Below are 20811 nucleotides of genomic sequence, written 5' to 3'. Positions count from 1 at the left end.
TGAGCGCCAGCTGGCGCCAACGGCAGCCGGATTAGTTGGACGGTCGGGCGCCAGAGCGCGGGAGCGTCCAGCGCGGCCCGCCGCCGACCTGCCGCCTGTTGTCAAACGAGTAAATAATTGAGTGCGGCGGCCAGAGCGGCACTTGGCCGCCACTTGCTAACACAGCCACTCATTATTCAGCAGGTGGCCACGGGCGCAGCTGCTGCGGCGCTGGGATTAGGCCTTGCAGTGGGGCCGCTACAGGTTTGCGGGTGCGCGCTGTCCGCTGCGGGAACACGTGTAGCGTTCTGGGACTAAGCACGTGAGGACAAGCACGCCACAGCCAAGTGTGCTATAAGGAAACACAGCCACGTAAGTGGCTGTGAAGAGTGTTCTCTCTGCCTTTAAACGCGGTGAACCCGAACTCCACCGACAAAATCTCGGCTGTCTCTCTAGGATATTTTATGAATGTTTTGGTATAAGGAACCGCAGTCTCTGGTGGCTCGTTACCAAGTTGGGTTGTGCTCTATCATAACTGCGTTTCGCTAGTTTTAGTATGGTATATAATGATGTAATGAATGGTAGGATTACCGGTAGTAATGGTAAGTTCAAATGGTTCAAATGGCTCTGAGCACTATGGGACTCAACATCTTAGGTCATAAGTCCCCTAGAACTTAGAACTACTTAAACCTAACTAACCGAAGGACAGCACACACACCCATGCTCGAGGCAGGATTCGAACCTGCGGCCGTAGCAGTCCCGCGGTTCCGGACTGCAGCGCCAGAACCGCTAGACCACCGCGGCCGGCAATAATGGTAAGGAAAAAACAAATAAATGTATGAGGGTGGAAGTGGGAGCCGACGACTTTTCTTTGTTTTTTGTTTGTTTTGCACATAATTAGAATTACCCATCTTTCAAGTTCAGTCCATGTGGATTTTTACCCTTACAAAACATAAATGGAATTTTATAAGTAATAAAAATTAATTCATTGCGTAACTTCTGCAGTTTTATGCAACCAAACCAATTACTTTTGATGAAAGTACACTTTACATGCATGAACATAATAAAAAAAATCAATATAAGTGGTCATTCATTTAAAACAGTGGGGAAGCTGAAAATTTGTGCCAGACTGGGATTCGAACCGGGGTCTCCTGCTTACTAGGCAACCGCTCTGATCACTGCGCCATCCGGACGCAGTCGTAATCAGATCTGCACGGAGTACCCTTGCACGCCTCTTGTCAGACCCAAATTTTCAACTTCTCCACACTTTGCTAATCTAGTGCCCCACGCCCATTATTCTCGTTACTAGCGACGTTTCGCCGATTCCCGTAAGTGTTTGAAAACCTGGTGTTACAGTCACCGAGATAGTGGTAATAATGGAAAGTTGCTGCAGAGGGGGTTGGTGTTGACTTGTGTTTGCTCTACCAAACGAATTACACAAACAGTTGGGTTGAGACAGTGTAGTGAGAAAGTAGTGCAATACAACAACAACCTGACTTACCTGAAGCTATGGCATGGAGAGACTTAGGACGGTTAGAAGTGGGACAGACACAGAGGGATGTGGCTGCAGCTTTTGGAGTATCCCAAAGTGTAATTTCCAGGATTTGGACACGATTTCAGACAACAGGAACCGTTAAATGAAGGCAAGGCCGAGGTCGTCCACAGGTAACAACAGCAAGAGATGACCGTTATCTCTGGTTAACAGCCACTCGAGACAGGAGGCTGAATGTAACTTAGCTGCAACGCACCCACCAGGCAGCAACAGGACGCACAGTATCAACACAAACAGTCCGAATTCGCCCTTGGGAATGTGGCCTCCACGTACGGAGACCTATGGTGTGTGTCCCACCAAAACCACGACACCGCTTAGCCCGCAAAAACTGGGCGGAGGAATATCAGGACTGGAGTCGTAACGCATGGCGCCGGGTGCTGTTCACAGATGAGTCAAGATTTTGTGTTCAGTCGGACAATCGTCGTTCCCTCATCTGGAGAGAACGTGGAACTCTGAACAATCCTGGTTATGCGCAGGAAACATCACCATGTCATGGTGATGGACGAATGGTGTGGGCAGGAGTCGGTATTGGCGGACGTACGGGCCCCTATACCGTTCAGAATGGCGCTTTGACTGGTTAGAGGCATGAAGACGGGATCCTTCAACCTTTTGCTGTGCCCTACACTGGTGCCATAGGAGATGGGTTCCTTCTGGTGGACGATAACGCTCGTCCCCAAAGGGCTGCACTGGTGGACAACATGTTTGAAACTGAGGGAATTGAACGAATGGAGTGGCCAGATTGTTCAACGGACTTAAATGGAATATGTGTGGAATGGACTTGGCAGACGCATTGCAGCTAGACCAGCACCTCGCACAACGGTTGCAGAGCTGGATATTGCATTCATGGAAGAATGGCCAAATATCCCTCAAGAGCTGATTGATAACCTCATACTGTCCATGCCACGCAGGTGTGCAACTGTACTGGCCGTCTGAGGTGATCACACTCCATATTAAAGGGCAACGAGAATGACTGTTTCACTATTATGGTAGCCCCTTGGTGCCTCGTTCTATGTAAACGCCTTGTAAACCTCAAGTAAAGAGTTGAGACAGCAAAATATCGTGCTGTAGGACACACATATTACAATTGTAACCGATATCTGAATAAATTACGTTACCATTTGTTTATTGTGCATGATATCTCACCTGATCCCCCCAATTGTTTTGAGCAGCATATACACCCCTGGAAATGGAAAAAAGAACACATTGACACCGGTGTGTCAGACCCACCATCCTTGCTCCGGACACTGCGAGAGGGCTGTACAAGCAATGATCACACGCACGGCACAGCGGACACACCAGGAACCGCGGTGTTGGCCGTCGAATGGCGCTAGCTGCGCAGCATTTGTGCACCGCCGCCGTCAGTGTCAGCCAGTTTGCCGTGGCATACGGAGCTCCATCGCAGTCTTTAACACTGGTAGCATGCCGCGACAGCGTGGACGTGAACAGTATGTGCAGTTGACGGACTTTGAGCGAGGGCGTATAGTGGGCATGCGGGAGGCCGGGTGGACGTACCGCCGAATTGCTCAACACGTGGGGAGTGAGGTCTCCACAGTACATCGATGTTGTCGCCAGTGGTCGGCGGAAGGTGCACGTGCCCGTCGACCTGGGACCGGACCGCAGCGACGCACGGATGCACGCCAAGACCGTAGGATCCTACGCAGTGCCGTAGGGGACCGCACCGCCACTTCCCAGCAAATTAGGGACACTGTTGCTCCTGGGGTATCGGCGAGGACCATTCGCAACCGTCTCTATGAAGCTGGGCTACGGTCCCGCACACCGTTAGGCCGTCTTCCGCTCACGCCCCAACATCGTGCAGCCCGCCTCCAGTGGTGTCGCGACAGGCGTGAATGGAGGGACGAATGAAGACGTGTCGTCTTCAGCGATGAGAGTCGCTTCTGCCTTGGTGCCAATGATGGTCGTATGCGTGTTTGGCGCCGTGCAGATGAGCGCCACAATCAGGACTACATACGACCGAGGCACACAGGGCCAACACCCGGCATCATGGTGTGGGGAGCGATCTCCTACACTGGCCGTACACCACTGGTGATCGTCGAGGGGACACTGAATAGTGCACGGTACATCTAAACCGTCATCGAACCCATCGTTCTACCATTCCTAGACCGGCAAGGGAACTTGCTGTTCCAACAGGACAATGCACGTCCGCGTGTATCCCGTGCCACCCAACGTGCTCTAGAAGGTGTAAGTCAACTACCATGGCCAGCAAGATCTCCGGATCTGTCCCCCATTGAGCATGTTTGGGACTGGATGAAGCGTCGTCTCACGCGGTCTGCACGTCCAGCACGAACGCTGGTCCAACTGAGGCGCCAGGTGGAAGTGGCATGGCAAGCCGTTCCACAGGACTACATCCAGCATCTCTACGATCGTCTCCATGGGAGAATAGCAGCCTGCATTGCTGCGAAAGGTGGATATACTCTGTACTAGTGCCGACATTGTGCATGCTCTGTTGCCTGTGTCTATGTGCCTGTGGTTCTGTCAGTGTGATCATGTGATGTATCTGACCCCAGGAATGTGTCAATAAAGTTTCCACTTCCTGGGACAATGAATTCACGGTGTTCTTATTTCAATTTCCAGGAGTGTATATGGTGTCTACTCTTTTGGACATGTCCGAAAAAAACAGACAGACATCCCTATGTTTATTGTGCATGACATCTCACCTGATCCCCTAACTGATTTGAGCAGCATATACACTCCTGGAAATTGAAATAAGAACACCGTGAATTCATTGTCCCAGAAAGGGGAAACTTTATTGACACATTCCTGGGGTCAGATACATCACATGATCACACTGACAGAACCACAGGCACATAGACACAGGCAACAGAGCATGCACAATGTCGGCATTAGTACAGTGTATATCCACCTTTCGCAGCAATGCAGGCTGCTATTCTCCCATGGAGACGATCGTAGAGATGCTGGATGTAGTCCTGTGGAACGGCTTGCCATGCCATTTCCACCTGGCGCCTCAGTTGGACCAGCGTTCGTGCTGGACGTGCAGACCGCGTGAGACGACGCTTCATCCAGTCCCAAACATGCTCAATGGGGGACAGATCCGGAGATCTTGCTGGCCACGGTAGTTGACTTACACCTTCTAGAGCACGTTGGGTGGCACGGGATACATGCGGACGTGCATTGCCCTGTTGGAACAGCAAGTTCCCTTGCCGGTCTAGGAATGGTAGAACGATGTGTTCGATGACGGTTTGGATGTACCGTGCAATATTCAGTGTCCCCTCGACGATCACCAGTGGTGTACGGCCAGTGTAGGAGATCGCTCCCCACAACATGATGCCGGGTGTTGGCCCTGTGTGCCTCGGTCGTATGCAGTCCTGATTGTGGCGCTCACCTGCACGGCGCCAAACACGCATACGACCATCATTGGCACCAAGCCAGAAGCGACTCTCATCGCTGAAGACGACACGTCTCCATTCGTCCCTCCATTCACGCCTGTCGCGACACCACTGGAGGCAGGCTGCACGATGTTGGGGCGTGAGCGGAAGACGGCCTAACGGTGTGCGGGACCGTAGCCCAGCTTCATAGAGACGGTTGCGAATGGTCCTCGCCGATACCCCAGGAGCAACAGTGTCCCTAATTTGCTGGGAAGTGGCGGTGCGGTCCCCTACGGCACTGCGTAGGATCCTACGGTCTTGGCGTGCATCCGTGCGTCGCTGCGGTCCGGTCCCAGGTCGACGGGCACGTGCACCTTCCGCCGACCACTGGCGACAACATCGATGTACTGTGGAGACCTCACGCCCCACGTGTTGAGCAATTCGGCGGTACGTCCACCCGGCCTCCCGCATGTCCACTATACGCCCTCGCTCAAAGTCCGTCAACTGCACATACGGTTCACGTCCACGCTGTCGCGGCATGCTACCAGTGTTAAAGACTGCGATGGAGCTCCGTATGCCACGGCAAACTGGCTGACACTGACGGCGGCGGTGCACAAATGCTGCGCAGCTTGCGCCATTCGACGGCCAACACCGCGGTTCCTGGTGTGTCCGCTGTGCCGTGCGTGTGATCATTGCTTGTACAGCCCTCTCGCAGTGTCCGGAGCAAGTATGGTGGGTCTGACACACCGGTGTCAATGTGTTCTGTTTTCCATTTCCAGGAGTGTATATGGTGTCTACTCTTTCGGACATGCCCGAAAAACACACACACACACACACACACACACACACACACACACACACATATATATGCTGCTCAAATCAGTTAAGGGATCAGGTGAGATGTCATGCACAATAAACATAGGGATTTCGTAATATAATTACTGTTGTCATTTAGTACTCAACAGGATGCTCTTCAGCGAGCGAGGTGGCGCAGTGGTTAGCACACTGGACTCGTATTCAGGAGGATGACGGTTCAAATCCGCGTCCGGCCACCGGCCATTATGATTTGGGTTTCCAGTGATTTCTCTAAATCGCTTCAGGCAAATGCCGGGATGGTTCCTTTCAAAGGGCACGGCTGCCTTCCTTCTCCACCCTTCCCTAGCCAGACGAGACCGACGACCTCGCTGGTTGGTTCCCTCCCCCAAATATCCAACCAACCAGATTATTCTTCATCAATGAAGAAAGGCAAGGGTTTCTTGTTACTATTAACAAATGCGAAAATTATTTATGAATAACAGAAAAATATTTTAAGCTGGACTAAGTATTGTGGCAATGTTTTATATGTTTTTGTTTTGCATTTTTTAAAATTTTTCCTTTTTTTTTGAGGAAATCGCGTATTCTGGAAATATATGATAAATCTGTATTGTTTTTATTATTTTTACTACGACATGCCTCTTTTTCACGTTACAAATCAACAATTTCGAATAAAACCTGAATTCAATATTGACAATTTCAGTTTTGCTGTAAATTCTGTTTATTTTTAAGTAACAGACAGCAGGGGAACTATGTAGGATGAAATGTTCCGTAGTTTACCCATCCCTTTATATATCCTTGCTCAATTTCTGGACAGTTCATCACTTCTGATATTTACGGGAATCTAGTCAGACGCTGATCGCATACGCAAACAAAAGAAATCGAAATGAGATAATGCCCGATATGTATGCAACGTACCTAACGTACGGGTGACTCGGTTACTGCCTTAGCTGACCAACGCTACTAGGAAAAATAGCGTATTCTTCTCTTACTGATTGCTAGTCTACGCTAGCCTGCGCTAGTTTTATAACTCTGTTAGCGAAGAATTAGTTTTCGTTTGCTTTCTTACTCCCGTTTTAATGGTCTTCAGAGAAGAAGCAATAGTAGGAGAACGTGGAGCAGGGGAAAAATATGAAGGGGGAAGCTTACTGGCAGAATCTCTGACAAAGCCAATACGGGGTGTGGCAGAAAAAGGGACTGGTTTAATTAGTCTCTACAAGTGGAGTGGTACTGTTGACAACACTGAATGTTTGTAATATGCGTCAGGTAGGTATGCCATTTTCTGATATGGAGCACTGTCGGGGGACTGAAAGTGCTGTGGCTGTAAAGGTACTGTGGTTGTGGGGGCCTTTTAAAACAGCGGTGACTGTGTTGCTGATGCTAGGCGAACCTACTGTCGTCATTTCAGATTTAACTTCCTCTAACATGCAGTCAAGTTATGGTTGAAAAACATTGAAGCAACAGAAAGTACACTTAGGTTGACATCGGCAGGAAGGCCCCAGAAGTTGTCGTCCCCAGGAACGAATACAGCAGGTGTATCAACAGTCCAAAGCGTTCCGTGAGACAAAATGCAGCAGTTGTGAGAATATCCAGTCGTAGTGTGCACAGAATTTCACAGAATGACTTACTGAATTTGCAACCCTACAAGATACAGATTGTGCAACAGTTAAACAAAACTCATTATGTAAACCGAATGACTCTGTCTATTGAACTGTTGACTAAAGGTACAGACATTGAAGGGTTCTTATATTTGCTACGGAAGAGCGACGAGGCACATTTTCATCTGAGTGGTTCTGTCAACAAACCAAACTGCCATTGCTGGTGCGAGCATAATCCTCACGAATTCCATCAACGCCTCTTACACAGCCATAAAGTCACAGTGTGGTGCACTGTCTCTTGAATGGGCACAATCCTTCCTTTTCTGAGGCTGAACTTGGACGAGCAAACACAGTCACATCTTAACTGTATGCTGCCATGGTTGACACATTCCTCGTACCTGCACTTGAACAGTTTCATGCAAATGGCTATTGGCTTGAGAAAAATGGTGCTACGTCCCGTAGTGCTCAAATTTCAGTGGAAATATTGTGCAGATTGTTTGGTAACCACATCATGCCACATTTTGTGCACTCCCATATCTCCCGACTTGTCGGTCTGTTATTAGTTCCTTTGCGGGTTCCTGAAACACAGGATGATTGCTAGACGGCTACACGCGATTGCGAAATGGAAAGACACCATTCGCGCAGAAATCAGAAACATTGCTATACAGACACTTGAACGTGCTTTAAACGATTTACATCGCGAACTGTATGGAGTGTCAACGTAACAATGGTGGCGACCTACAAGACAAAAAGATTGTTCAAATGGCTCTGAGCACTATGGGACTTGACTTCTAAGGTCATCAGTCCCCTAGAACTTAGAACTACTTAAACCTAACTAACCTAAGGACATCACACACATCCATGCCCGAGGCAGGATTCGAACCTGCGACCGTAGTGGTCGCGCGGTTCCAGACTGAAGCGCCTAGAACCGCTCGGCCACCCCGGCCGGCCTACAAGACATCATTTTCAAAATGTGAACAGTGCATGAAACGGCAATAGGCAAAGGTTTCACTGTTGTGAATGAAAATGTTTTATAATATAATCCTTAGCCTGGTTCGCTATATCCAAATCGCCCCTTTTTAATGCCAGACCCTGTGCTTAGTGTAAGAATCACGAAAGAAGGAGACATCACACGTTTTCGGACTTACAATGTAATGATAAAACGAGATTCAGATAACACATAATACATTTCAAAATATTTCTGGGAGCAGATGTGGATCCTGACCATAATTGATTAATTTCAGAGTTCAGAAGAAGGCTAAACAAACTGCAGAAGTTTAGGAAATAAGAGATATGGAACAAGGATACGATGAAACAACAAGGCTGTTGTTGCAAATTACAAAAAGAGTTAGGCAAAGATTGACTCAAACAGGCAAAAGAAATGCTATATAAGAAAAACAGGTAGCTTTCAGAGATGAAACATTTAAGAGAACAGTAGAGACCCGACTAGGGAAAAAGAAGAGGCCCTTTGAAATCCTTGTGTAATACACGGGATACGAAATGTAATTAATGAATACAGGAAATGTATTGGCAGTTGCGAGTGTGAACTAGTTTCGACTATCTACTGGAATGACGGCAGGTTCTCGAACCAGCATTTCCCGCTTTATGCGAGCGGTCGCCTTAACTGCTTCGGTTATCTCGGTACACGAATCATGGGCACACCAAAACCTTCATATGTCGCCGCCCTTTGTCACAACCTGCACTCGTACGATACGTATATTCCCGTCGAGGAAGAACATATTTAGTGAGAACTGAGGGCCTGGTATTGGCAAATAGATACGAAATAGCAGTGCCTATGTTATTAAGGAACACTGGATTGTACTTCTTAATAGCACGAGCACTGCTATTTCGTATTAATTAATGACAGGAGGAAATATAAAAATACGGTACATGTTCTTGCAAAAGGAAATACGTAAGTCTAAAAAATTAGATTAACATAAAGAGTAAAACTAGAAAACTGGAATCGTTAGAGCAGAAATGCAAAGCTATAAAGCATGCAGGGCTACAGAAAATATTAGTATTGTATATACGGAAATTAAAGGAACTTGTGGCAAAAAACAAGGAGCAGCTACAGGAGCTCAGATCGTTCTTAACAAACAAGGGTATGATGGGAGTAGCAAGGACTGTGTACTAGGCTATACGGGGTGAAGCAAAAAATGCCACACTTGGAGATGAGCGTTTGATTACTCATCTAGATTCAAACAAAAGCTTATCTAGCAAAATCAGATCTGATGTATTTCGAAAAAATGTATAAAAACGAGGAACTGGCAACACTGTCACATCGTGTAGCGTATTGGAATGTACAGAGGAATGTATATCAGCCCATATTACATTAGGACCCTTTGCAACTCAACGAGTAGACTGCTGGGACATCAAACCCAAATTCACCATGTACAAATGCTCATCAAGTTCCTTGTTTATCTTTCTGGCGCCTGTCCCCTAGATCTCGTTGTTTATAGGTAGGACATCATTTTGTAACATGACAATAGCCTATCACATAACAGTAGGATCCATTAATCTGAGTGCATGTGTCACTAACTTTGCTGTAAACAACCATAACTAGTCTTGTCAAGTTCATATAGGGCGGCCTCCCGACGGTGTACACAGTTGTGAGTAGGTCGATATGCTTTTGGTGCTGAGCGCATCCGAAAACCAAGCTGCTGTTGCTGCTCGGCGTATGCTGCACGGTACCCTCAAAGGCGCCATCCCGATAAGAACGTTCCACTTGATGTTCGGCGACAGCTATTGTTTCAGTATGATGGTGCATCGCCACACACTGGAATAAATGTGCGTTTCCAGGGAAATGGATTGCTCGTGGAGGTCCAGTGTACTGGCCTCCACGTTCCCCAGATCTTAATGCACTAGATATTTGTTTGTCGGGACACTGAAAGGAACAAATTTATAGTACTCCGCCCAAGGACGTACATTACCTAATAGCTCACCTGCATGCCGCTTCGTAATGGTGGATGTGGATGCAGGTGTGTTATGCAGGGTCCAAAACACTATGTTCGAGTGGGGAATTGTTTACAAACGCAAGATGGTGATTTTGAACATCTTCTCTAAAGTGAACGTTGCTCGTATGTCTACGTACCGGTTCTGTGAAGACAAGCCTGGGTGTCAAACATACATAATGGAATTATTGTGTATAGCATAATGTGCAATCTAGTGTAGCCTGTCTGTTTTGTTTTTTGTACCTCAGTGGGTACTGTATTCCCTATTGTTTTGTATTGGCTCTGTTTTTGTGTCGCGGGTGAAACGAAGTGGTCGTTTACGTTTGTAAGAGGTTGATGTTGTGTCTTAATGATGGAATGGAGGCAACAATAACAGCAAGAAATACCCGTGATACCCCATTGTGGAGGTGCAAATGGGATATAATGTTAACTGAAAAAATAGTTTGGCTCAAACAAGACTTGAAAATCGGAAAGCCTGCATATCTGTTTCCCATGGCACTGCCTGGTCCCACTGAGCTAATGGGACACCTCCGGTCTGTGTTCCACGCCACACGCTCTAGCTATTGCCTGTTCGGGTTGGCAATGCTGCGGCAATTCAACCAGCGTAGAGTTTATGATACCTGCTGTTGGCCATGCTGTTCTCATTTACAGCATTGCCAGGGCCTCGTTTTTTAACTCGCATTTCTATTAAACCTATTGGCGGGACTAGGTTTTGCTAGATACACTTTTGTGTTGAGTTGGGAAGAGGGAGCGCTTGCTAGCTGCCAAGTGCGGCATATTTTCTTTACTTTGTCTATAGGAAAAGTCCGCCTTGTAACTGGCTGCACGAGGTAGCTGCTCGGTCTGGGGCGTCTTGTCATGGTCTGCGCGGCTGCCCCCATCTGAGGTTCGAGTCCTCCCTCGGGCATGGGTGTGTGTGTCGTCCTTAGCGTTAAGTTAGTTTAAGTTAGATTAAATAGTTGTAAGCTTAGGGACCGATGACCTCAGCAGTTTGGCCCCATAAGACCTTACCACAGATTTCCAGATATCCTTGTAGCTGAGCTGGCAGCATCGTTGACTGCCGTGCAAAGGACCCAGTTTGTACTCCCTGTACTGCCAGGGATTTTTCCCTGGTTGGAAGACTGCAACGGCTCCACTCAGCCTTGTGATACCAATTGAGGAACTACATGAGTGAGAGATAGCAGCTCCAAGGTCTATGAAGCCGACAATGGCTCGAGAGCTGAAGCCCATGCCCCTTCATACCACATCAAAATGACGCCATTGGCTGAGAAGGTCACGGTAGTCGGTCGGTTCTGACTGGCACCTCTGAGGCCAGAATGGGCGGAGCTTTGTTTGTGTACATTGAAGAGAATGTTGTTACGGCGTAAAGTCAAGCACCGGCACGCCAGTTGGGAACGACAGAGAAGAGATGGGTGTGAGAAGACGTCAGCCAATCGCACACTGACCAAACCTTCTCCAGGATGACAACGCAACAGCGGCGGCCCCTATGTGAAGAGGAAATAAGCGCTGCGACCGACTGGCGATACCCCAATTCAATAGTAACTTCAAGACTAGTAACTCGGATAGAAGCGTCAACTCTCGGAACTTCGCTTGTACAGTCTATGTAACTCCGACTTGGAATTGTTTATACTGAAGAAGATTGTTTATTTTGTGTGTGGCCCTTTGGTTCAAAAATCGTTCAAATGGCTCTGAGCACTATGGGACTTAACATCTGTGGTCATCAGTCTCCTAGAACTTAGAACTACTTAAACCTAACTAACCTAAGGACATCACACACTTCCATGCCCGAGGCAGGATTCGAACCTGCGACCGTAGCAGTCGCGCGGTTCCGGACGTGGCCCTTTGGTTGCCACACATCTGTGTAAGTGCGATGTTAAGTACTGTATCTTTTCTTTTTGTAATAAAACTCATTAATATGATTTGTCTGATTCGATTGTCTAGTGAACGGAGACGAAGGATTCCTAGACACCCTATATTTGACGACAGGGTTGGACGTAATAAATGTTTTGGAAAGAGAAGAGCAACTGCGAAAGGTCAGTTTAGGTTGCTGTGGATGATAGCTTAAAAAAAAGCGAACCCACATTACCTTGGACAATGTTGATGCGAATACACTCTTCGAAATTTTGAAGTAATCAGGGATAAAACGCAGAAAGTGAGAAGCTATCTGCAACTTCTACAGAAACCAGGTTCCAGTCATGAGTCGACAGACGTGCATGCATGGGCGGCCATCAGTGAGAAGGGCACGAGACGAGGTTGCAGTCTTTCCCTGATGTTTTTCAGTCTGTACATTGACCAAACAAATAAAACAGTTTCCACGTCAGTCGCTTGATTATTTTGACACTTAGCGTTTCTGTGGTTCACACCATCATCTTCAGGTGGAGAATTGTTTGTTTACAAGGCTGGTGTTGGTGAATAGTACAAACATCTTTTCACAGTCGTCACCTCCACTGCGCATTAGTAAATGTAATGTGCAGTGGAGAGGACATCCATCAGGCAACAGTACGCAGACATTTTACAACTCTACCGGTCTGCGACTGTGAAAAGACGTCTGTATTCTCCACCAACGCCAGCCATGTAAACAAACATTTTTCCACATGAAGATAATGGTGTGAACCACCGAAACGCGTAGTGGCAAAATAAGCAAGTGACTGACACAGAAACTGTTTTATTTGTATTGGTCAACAGTCGCAGCCCTCATATGCTGCCCCTTATGGTCGAAATATTCAATTGAACTAGCAGTAAAGGAAACCGACCGGAAAATAGTGTTCAGAGAAAATAAATACGAAATTTTGGGTTTATTGACGAAACTGTAATGCTGTTAGAGACGGGAAAGAACTGTCATAAGCAGTAACCACGACCGTAACGAGTAAGGTTATCCTACATTCCGCTAGAACAAGTCCGCACGCAGGGTGGATGCAAGTCTGTAATAGAAAGCAGAGAATCGTTAATGGAGTCTGCGAATACACAGTCATCAAATGAAGTACCACAGAGAAAGTCGATTAACGTAAGGCAGTCGGAAGTGCATTGCGAGCTGACGTGATTCTGAGGCGATACAAAGCGTAAACCGAAACGTGGCAGAGAGCAGCATCGTCAGATCCTGTATACTATAGTGGCGTGCAACTTAGGGTGCGTTTACACCTGCGAAACTTTCCGTGCACACTGCGTTTATGCGGCCTTTGCACGAAGGGGCGAGGCGGCGCATGCAGCGGTGCAAAGTCACGCATTCCTCTGAGTGATGCGCAAGGGCCATTGTGCGCAGGCGCAAGTCTCCCCATGCCAGAAGAGGAAACTCGTGCAACAAACGTGCGTCTGCTGACGGTTGTATCAGTTTTGGTGCTTTGTTTCACTACGTATCACTGTTAAAGATTCAATTTTATTTGCACACATTCAAATTTGCCTTTGCGTTAGCACTTTGGCCGAGTGGTCTAACGAGGAACGCGTGGAATTTAAACATTATTATTGTCGATTCAATTATTCTGGCTGGCCAATTCCGTGGATTGTAAACACAGAGCGAAAGTAAATAGCTGTCTGCAGTTCCTCACAAATAAGAGCAACCTGGAGCCAACTGGCCTAGACGCACGAAAGCCCAGATGTGTGACGTCACAGCCAATTATGAAACTTTTTTGTTAATTGATATTTTTCAATTTTTTTGTTTTATTGTGGTCCTATAGTTAAATCTACGAAATTTGCGTTAAGATATTTAACTTTTTTATTTGGTCTCGTAGTCGTGTAAGTTGATTGTGGCACATGGTACCAGTCGGATAGTTGAAACTTCCTGGCAGATTAAAACTATGTGCCGGAACGAGACTCGAACTCGGGACCTTTGCCTTTCGCGGGCAAGTGCTCTACCAACTGAGCCACCCAAGTACGACTCACGCCCCGTCCTCACAGCTTTACTTCTGCCAGTAACTCGTCTCCTACCTTCCAAACTTTACAGAAGCTCTCCTGCAAACCTTGCAGAACTAGCACTCCTAAAAGAAAGGATATTACGGAGACATGGCTTAGCCACAGCCTGGGGGTTGTTTCCAGAATGAGATTTTCACTCTGCAGCGAAGTGTGCGCTGATATGAAACTTCCTGCTTCCTGATTGGGTGGCTCAGTTGGTAGAGCACTTGCCCTCGAAAGGCAAAGGTCCCGAGTTCGAGTCACGGTCTGGCACACAGTTTTAATCTACCAGGAAGTTTCATGTCAGCGCACACTCTGCTAAAGAGTGAAAATCTGATTCTGGGAACAACCCCCAGATGAAAACTGTGTGCCAGACCGAGACTCGAACTCGGGACCTTTGCCTTTCGCGGGCAAGTGCTCTACCAACTGAGCCACCCAAGTACGACTCACGCCCCGTCCTCACAGCTTCACTTCTGCCAGTAACTCGTCTCCTACCTTCCAAACTTTACAGAAGCTCTCCTGCAAACCTTGCAGAACTAGCACTCCTGAAAGAAAGTATATTGCGGAGACATGGCTTAGCCACAGCCTGGCGCTTGTTTCCAGAACGAGATTTTCAGTCTGCAGCGGAGTGTGCGCTGATATGAAACTTCCTGGCAGATTAAAACTGTGTGCCGGACCGAGACTCGAACTCGGGACCTTGCCTTACGTGGGCAAGTGCTCTACCAACTGAGCCACCCAAGCACGACTCACGCCCCGTCCTCACAGCTTTACTTCTGCCAGTAACTCGTCTCCTATCTTCCAAACTTTACAGAAGCTTTCCTGCGTACCTTGCAGAACTAGCACTCCTGAAAGAAAGGATATTGCGGAGACATGGCTTAGCCACAGCCTGGGGCTTGTTTCCAGAATGAGATTTTCAGTCTGCAGCGGAGTATGCGCTGATATGAAACTTCCTGCTTCCTGATTGGGTGGCTCAGTTGGTAGAGCACTTGCCCTCGAAAGGCAAAGGTCCCGAGTTCGAGTCTCGGTCTGGCACACAGTTTTAATCTGCCAGGAAGTTTCATGTCAGCGCACACTCTGCTGCAGAGTGAAAATCTGATTCTGGAAACAACCCCCAGGCTGTGGCTAAGCCATGTCTTCCCAATATCCTTTCTTTCAGGAGTGCTAGTTCTGCAAAGTTCGCAGGAGAGCTTCTGTAAAGTTTGGAAGGTAGGAGACGAGTTACTGGCAGTGGCCGGCGGTGCACAATCAATCGAGCTGTTTTGCATGATAATTACACAACATGTGAATATTATTTTCGTCCTTAAGTTTTACACACCAGTGTGATACAGACGTTCTAACACTGTTAGCGCTCATTTTACAATGTCTAGGTCATGGGCTATACACTTCCATGTGAATATGTGACTTGTTAGAAACAAATTCATTTCCTGACTCAGAAGACGTGACGTGGCTGTACTATCTTGCAAGGACAATGGAACAAAATTTTTGCCCTCTCGGGTGGTAGTGGAATGGAACGCTGATGTCTTGTATGGCTTGATTATAACCCTCCTGAATCTATTGATTACATATTCACGTGACGATTGTGGAAACCCGGCCAGCGTGAGCAGCTGTGTTGCAGAACGATAACATACAGTCTCGATATGCCACGGTCCTGCCGCTGTCGATTTCTGACGAATGGTGTGCTCTTTCTTGCATGAGGCCTGACACGATCTCACAAGAAACAAGGTTCAAGTGTGATTTCTGAATGAGAAATCTACTACGCAACCTCACGGAATATACGGAATTCACATGGCTTTACTCCTGCCTAGTCCTGTTGCGATCAAAATGCTAATCATTTACGTACCAAGCATGTAGCATAGTTCACGTCAATTTGAGATATGTCGTATGCTGTCTTCACGGTGTTGCGATTATGATGGACGGAAGCGTACATTACGATAAATCTAAAAGTAATCTTGGCTATGAAATATTACAATGCACGTATCTACTTGCGACACGATGAAATTAACGCAGCTACGCTTCGGTTCGTCAAATATATCTGTTTTAGTACTTTATTCATCCTTAGCAGTTGTACGAGCATTTATTGAAAACAAAAAACAAAAAAAATCAGCAACCAGTTGCACAAAAGAAATTTTATTTCTCGACTAGTTTCAGGCATGCAGTGCTCTTCTTCAGGAGATTAGAATTATCGCATTATTAGCGAGCGTCAAAAATAAACAGGTGTATGCAGCATATTACTGCAGTTTCAGTATACTTGTCATAAAACAAAAACGATCGAGGGAAACCAAACGACAAGTGCAGACATCCTGCGTGATGTGTGGACCTGTAGAAGGAAGCCATACAAGTTCAGACGTCCATGATGCCTGCACTTGTTCAAGTTTCTTCTACCGTATTTATTTTATGACAACTTTTGTTGCGACTATAGTAATATGCCGCGTACACCTGCTTATTTTTGACGCTCGCTACTAATGCGATAATGCTAAACTTCTGAAGAAGGCTGTTGATATACTTTCCGGGATGTGAGGCCGTGGTCCAAGAGCAGAAAAGTTCTTGGACCACGACCTCACATCCCGGAAAGTATATCAACAGCCATGTCACTCGGTCGTGAATGCCTTCATTCTACAATTCTGAAGAAGGGTACCGAGTGCCTGAAACCGAGCAAGAAATAAAATTTCTTTTGTGCAACTGGTGCTGATCTTTTCAACAAATGCCTATTTTATTTGGAAATGACCATGATTGTATTTTGTCTAATGAAATGGATGAGGTTCTTCCAGCGCAGAAGATTCTTCCAGGCATGAAAATGGGTTCTGTATGATTGTTAGTTACAATGCTTCAAAATAATTGCCAGTCAGTAAGAAAACATACTGTTTTCCAATGACAGTTATTAGCGTGAATTTTATTGGCTTATAAATAAAGGATTTTAGCCAGAAATGCAATAAACAATGCACAAACGACTTGGAAATTCAATTTTTTTTCGGTGCACCCTTATACGTTAGAAACGTGTAGCTTTAATCTCAATTCTGATCTTAATACAAAAGCAGATAGTTAATGAATAGTAATTAATCACGTGAAATTTAGACAGGACGGCTTGGTGTATGTTCCCTCCTGAGACACTTTAGTTACGATTATTCAGAACCATGAAAGCCTTTATCACCTTATGTATCATGATTTCGGTACTGAAATTTTTCACATATTAATAAATACAGCTATGCTTTTGTAATGACATATCAAACGAAGGAACACAAATTTGTACTAAGGGTAGTGATCACAGTAACATATTACAGTTGAACAGCAAGTATTCAGCAACATGAAATTGAATAAGTTGTAAGAAGATTACGAAATAAAATTGTACTTAACAAATTGCTTTCAAGAGCGTCGTTCAAAACTTCTGATTGAAATTTAGCATCTTAATTGATTTATGATGCAACATCGGTACTTATGGACCAGGCGCACGATCCTAATAACAGCATAGCGATTGCAAGTAAATGGCCACAGCATTCCTTTTGGAACATACAATAACACAATTAACATTTTCACTGATTCGTGTCCTAATAAAGTTCTGCTCGAAGTATATACGTGCATTGCCTTAATATGATGAAGACGAGCTGCAGCCCTCGTGAGCTTGCGCTGGTACTATCGTCCACATGCCACATCAGTCTTGAAACTTTCGAGACCGGATTAATAAAGAATAGGGAAATACGAAAATGTTGAGATGGTTTTAATGCTTTAGGTGTTCTACACAGTTTCCGTCCTCGCCCCCTCCCTTCCCCCCCCCCCCCCCCCCCCCAATCCCCACCCCTCACTCCGCCACACACTGTAATATTTCTGGCTTATTCATCCATCATATTAGGCTCCAGGAAGCTATTCCCAGGGCAGTGGAGATGCAAGAAGCATAGAGATGACGCAATGTGGGATGAGGTACCGGTGACAGATGTTAGATTCGGTACCATTCCCGTGAGAAAGACCGCCTGCATGATGCTGCTGCTCTGTGATTGGCTGCTGTGTTCGGCGGTAGGGCGCCAAAACGTTAAACTTTTGTTGCTATTATTAATTAAACCTGTCATCCAAATTACTTCATTTTTTTAAATAAACATCTCTCAACAGCCAGCTATCAATCAGTCGTTTCAAAATTATTAAAATCAAAGTATTACTAAAACGAAAGACTGACGATATTACAGCCGATGCACTTCGGTGGCGTTCGGGTCACGCCTTGCTGGCTTGGCGCGCGAAGTGTCTCGGGCAGTCCGTCTCTCCAGTTCTGACCGTTCCAGTAGACAGACATGTTGTCTGTTATAGCAGTATTTGTTTCATACAATTTTATTTACTACAGTTCCGACCGTCGCTAGGTACAGACATGTTGTCTACAATAGAAGTATTTGATTCATATAATTTTATTCTCCAGTTCTGACGGTTGCAGTAGACAGACATGTTGTCCGTGGCAGGATGTATTTCATGTTGTTTTAGCCAGATATAATGACTGTGTAAAGATGTGTTCAATACGTTGTGATCACGAATAGTTTCTCGTGTCTATATCAATAAAAACGCGAGTGGCAGCCCAAATGAGTTATAGTTTATTCGTAGCAGCAGTTCCTTGCGAAGTTAATTTCAGCCTCAAGAAAAAGAATCCACGACCTGCGTGCAGTTTTCTGCGCTGGGGATATCATCATCATGAAGACAGCAGGTTGGTGAAGTGTACAAGAACTTATGTATTCCACACAGGGCAGTGGAAACAACTAGACACCTCACGTGTACTGCATGCACAGTACAAATGTGCTCAGTGACACATCATCGGTAGTAATGCAGAGGAGGTAAAGAAGGATGAAAGTGTTAACACTATCTCACTTTTATTCCTTTTTTCTTGCCGTAACACCACACACTTGAGTACAACGCAAAGAACATTTATAAAATCATAAGCGACTGTCAGAGGCATTGGCCGTTCATGGCACTTTCTGCACATTTCATTTTGCATTAGGTTCATGTTGAGATGATTTTGCATTTTGCAGTCTTCCTATGAAGATGTGTTTTGTATTTCAGTCAGGTCATGGCAGGCGTCCACGTGCCGTTGTTTTTGTTCGGGAGTCGAGGTGTGGAGGTGTGTGGGGCAAAGTTTGCAGACACTTTTCTCTTCTTCGAAACATTCTGGAGAATATTTTGAACATATGATCTACGGACGTTGCTCCGTCGCGATTTGTGACAACATCGTTGACACACTGCAGCCGCGTGTCCACTACGTGAAAGTGCGTTTACACTTGCGGGCCTTGCGGCTAGTCACCGTGCAAATACGCTTGCCCCACTCGAAAAGTCGAGGCACGCGCGTCCCCGTCTGGTACGGGGAGACTCCTACGCCCCTGTACGGACAATTCAGAGGTATGCGCAACCTTGCACCAGCGCATGCGCCTCCTTGCCTCTTCGTGCAACGGTTGCTTGCACCTAGTGCGCACGGGAAGTCACACAGGTGTAGATGTGTAGATGCACCTTTACACTTCCTGCTGACAGCTTGCTGATCGAATGCACATCTGTTATTTAAAGTTATTAGTTCAAGCTGCCACCGTAGTTGCTGCCCTGACGGCACTTATACGTCAGGAATAAAGACAGTCTCGGAACTTTTTAAACGGTCGGTGTATATGGATGGAAGTATAAGGTCTACAACTTTGCTTCCGCCGTTTTGCAATAGACGGCATTAGAGGCAAGTGGGGTTCAGGTGGTTGGTGATAAGTGTGATATAATAAGCGTGGTCATCTGTAAAAATAATGCCATAAAAATATTAGTCGATTTGTGATTGCGTCATAAGGTCATTCTCGATTAAGTACGTCACCTTACGTACCTATTTCTCGCTATTTGCGGGAAGTTTTAATTTAACATGAAGAAATCTGGGGATGTGGCTCTTAAAATGCTGAGTAAGACCATTAGTGGGTAAGACTATTAGTGGAAGAACGTGCAGAGAATGTTTTCAACGCCTTAAGAACGATGATTTTGATCTCGAAGTCCGGTGTGGTGGGGGAAGACAGAACGTTTTCGTAGCTACTGAAACAGACGAAGACAGTCACAAGACATCATTATAGAAAGCAATTGATGCGTTCGAGCCCAGCACTGAAACACAAACTGTCACAATACAGAGATAGACACGTAAAGGTAATTTTGTAGCAAGTCAGTGCTCGAACCCATGTCTCAAAACCCGTCAAAACATACATGGAAACTTTGAAATGAGAAGTCCTATACCTCCCGCCGTATTCTCCATACGTTTCTCTCTCCGACTACCACCTTTTTCGATCAGTGGCATACAGTCTGGCTGACCAGCATTTCCGATCATATGAACAAGTGCAAAATTGAATCGATTCATGGATCGCCACGAAAGACACCGAGTTCTCCCGCCACGGGATTCGTATTCTATCCGAAAGATGGGAGAATGTAGTGGCCAGCAATGGACAATACTATGAATCATAATTTTTTTGTACGTTTTGCACAATAAAGCCCCGAACTTCGAGAAAAAACGGTGGAAGCAAAGTTATAGGCCTAGTAATATGTCCCTTAACTCTTCTCGAAACGGACGCAACAGGTAATGCATAAAACCTGTCTTGCAACGTTTGCCACTGGATTTTGTTGAGCATTTCACAAGGGAAAACCGAGCGAGGTGGCACAGTGGCTAGCACACTGGACTCGCATTCGGGAGGACGACGGTTCAAACCCGCGTCCGG

At 46.2% G+C, this 20811-nt stretch overlaps 1 non-coding gene across 1 annotated transcript; it reads left to right on the top strand.

Annotated features, from left to right (window-relative positions):
- The first annotated feature begins 15081 nt into the window (after nt 1-15081).
- On the top strand, nt 15082-15156 carry Trnas-cga. The gene has a single exon. It is a non-coding gene; the product is annotated as a tRNA-Ser (tRNA).
- Nucleotides 15157-20811: the final 5655 nt, after the last annotated feature.

The sequence above is a fragment of the Schistocerca piceifrons genome, chromosome 3, assembly GCF_021461385.2.
Source record: "Schistocerca piceifrons isolate TAMUIC-IGC-003096 chromosome 3, iqSchPice1.1, whole genome shotgun sequence".
In the NCBI taxonomy this organism is placed as follows: domain Eukaryota; kingdom Metazoa; phylum Arthropoda; class Insecta; order Orthoptera; family Acrididae; genus Schistocerca; species Schistocerca piceifrons.
This window is presented reverse-complemented; position numbering and strand designations above follow the sequence as displayed.